Source organism: Cebus imitator, unplaced genomic scaffold (assembly GCF_001604975.1).
Source record: "Cebus imitator isolate Cc_AM_T3 unplaced genomic scaffold, Cebus_imitator-1.0 Scaffold28, whole genome shotgun sequence".
NCBI lineage: Eukaryota > Metazoa > Chordata > Mammalia > Primates > Cebidae > Cebus > Cebus imitator.
In genome coordinates this window covers 6,279,049-6,282,176 of record NW_016107343.1, presented here as the reverse complement: position 1 = coordinate 6,282,176, position 3,128 = coordinate 6,279,049, and positions in this window count along the sequence as shown.

The window sequence follows — 3,128 nt, the reverse complement described above, 5'->3', positions numbered from 1 at the left end:
CTCAAAAAAAAAAAAAAAAAAAAAAAAAAAAAAAGAAAATACACAGAGGAGATGAAAGATGAAAGAAAATAATAAAGGATGAGGCACACCTATAAGATCTAGAAAATTGCCTCCAAAGGGCAAATCTAGAGTTACCGGTCTTAAAGAGGAGATAGAGAAAGATGGGGTAGAAAGTTTATTCAAAGGGATAACAGAGAACTTCCCAAGCCTAGAGAAAGATATCAATATCCAAGTACAAGATTATAGAACATAAGCAGATTTAACCCAAAGAAGACTACCTCAAGGCATTTAATAATCAAACTCCCAAAGGTCAAGGATAAGGAAAGGATCCTAAAAGCAGTGTTTCCATTGTGTGTTTTTTAATTTGGGGTTACCATGAGGCTTGCAAATACTATCTTGTTTTGTTTTGAGACGGTGTCTCACTCTGTCACCCAGGCTGGAGTGCAGTGGCACAATCTCAGCTCACTGCAACCTCTGCCTCCTAGGTTTAAGTGATTCTCCTGCCTCAGCCTGCTGAATAGCTGGGACTACAAGCATGCGCCACCACGCCCAGCTAATTTTTGTATTTTTAGCAGAGATGGGGTTTCACCATATTGGCCAGGATGGTCACTAACTCCCAACCTCGTGATCTACCCACCTCGGCTTCCCACAGTGCTGGGAATACAGGTGTGACCAACTGCGCCCCGGCCCCAATTTTTTATTTTTAAATCACAGCCCATTGACAGAGCCGATGAAAACTTAGAGTGGGGAAAGAACGCCCTCCACAATAAATGGTACTGCGAAAATTGGATAGCCACCTGCAGAAGAATGAAACTGGACCCCTGTCTCTCACTACATATAAAAATCAACTCAAAACAGATTAAAGACTGAAACATAAGACCTGAATTTATAAAAAATACCGGAAGAAACCCTAGGGAAAACTCTCCTGGACATTGGTCTAGGCAAAACATTTACAACCAAGACCTCAAAAGCACAGCAATAAAAACAAAAATAGACAAATGGGTCTTAATTAAAGTAAAAAGCTTCTGCACAGCAAAAGAAATAACAGAGTGAAGAGACAATCTGTTGAATGGGAGAAAATATTCACAAACTATTCATCCAACGGGATTAATATCCAGAATATACAAGGAATTCAAACAACTCAACAGGAAAAGAAACCAAATAATCCCATTAAAAAGTTGGCAAAAGAGACATTTCCCTTTTTTTTTTTTTTTTTCCTGAGACAGCCTTACTCTGTCAGCCAGGCTGGAGTGCAGTGGCATGATCTCAACTCACTGCAACCTCTGCCTCCCGAGTTCAAACGATTTTCCTGCCTCAGCCTCCCAAGTAGCTGGGATTGCAGGTATGTGCTACCACGCTCAACTATTTTTTGTATGTTTAGTAGAGATGGGGTTTTGCTGTGTTGGCCAAGCTGGCGTCAAACTTCTGACTGCAAGTGATCCACCTGCCTTGACCTCCCAAAGTGCTCGGATTATAGGTGTGAGCCACCACACCCAGCTGACATTTCTCAAAAGAAGACATACAAATGGCTAACAGGTATATGAGAAAATGCTCAACATGACTAATCATCAGAGAAATGCAAATCAAAACCACAATGAGATACAAGCTTACCCCAATCAGAATGGCTATTACTAAAAAGACAAATAATTACAGGTATCAATGAGGATGGGGAGAAAAGGGGACTCTTACAGTCTTATATTGGTGGGAATGTAAAATAGTACAACCATGGAAAACTGTATGGAGATTCTCTCTTTTCTTTGGAGACAGGGTCTCACTCTGTGGCCCAGGCTGGAGCGCAGTAGTGCAATCTGTCACCAAAACTTCTGCCTCCTGGGCTCAAGTGATCCTCTTGCCTCAGCCTCCCAAGTAACTGGCACTACAGGTACACCCACCACGCCCACCTAATTTTTGTGTTTTTGTAGAGATGGGGTCTCACCGTGTTGCCCAGGCTGGTCTTGAACTCCTGGGTTCAAGCAATCCACCTGCCTTGGCTTTCCAAAGTGCTATGATTACAGGTATGAGTCACCATGCTCACCACAACCTCTGACTCGCTGGTACAAGCGATTCTCTTGCCTCAGCCTCCCAAGTAGCTGGGATTACAGGTACACACCACCAAACCCAGCTAATTTCTGTATCTTTAGTAGAGTCGGGTTTCACCTTGTTGACCAGGATGGTCTTGACCTCCTGACCTTGTGATCTGCCTGCCTTGGCTTCCCAAAGTGCTGGGATTACAGGCATGAGCCACCGCACCTGGTCCCCCTAAAATCTTTTTAATTCGCTGAGCACAATGGCACACACCTGTAGTTGCAGCTATTCACAAGGCTGAGGTGGGAGGATCCCTTGAACACAGAAGCTCAAGGCTGCAGTGAGGTATGATTGCACTACTGCACTCCAGCCTGAGTGATAGAGCAAGACACACACACACGTGCTCTCTCTCTCTCTCTCTCTATATATATACGGATACACATACATACATATGGATTTAACAAAATTTCACATGAACCTCATTATTTTGTGCTAAAAAAAAAAAAAATCACAGCCCAGTCTAAGCTTTCTGTTCCCATGGGCAAGACGAAGGGGCTCAGCATATCTTAGCCCACTCCTGAGGTGGGAAGCAGCAGCTGGACCGAGTGGAATCAGATGCTGGTTATAGCTAAGAACCCCACTTGGCACTCCTGAAATAGAAAATGCTAATCCTGCCATTGGGAACAGTGTAATTAAAGAAATGTTACTTACTTTTCTGAAGAAAGTTTGGTAATATCAGAGTTGGGTGGTGGGTATATAGGTGCTTGCTGTATTTTTTCCACTGTCAGACTGGAAAACTTCGTTTAAAAAACATATTAGAAGAAGGCTGGGCATAGTGGCTCACACCTGTAATCCTAGCATGTTGGAAGGCCGAAGTGGGCAAATCACTTGAGGTTAGGAGTTTGAGACCAGCCTGGCCAACATGGTAAAACCCCATCTCTACTAAAAATATAAAAATTAGCTGGGTGTGGTTGGTGCTTATAGTCCCAGCTATACTCAGGAGGCTGAGGCAGGGGAATTGCTGGAATCTAGGAGGTAGCGGTTGCAGTGAGCCATGATCACGCCACTGCACTCCAGCCTGAGCGACAGAGACTCTGTCTCAA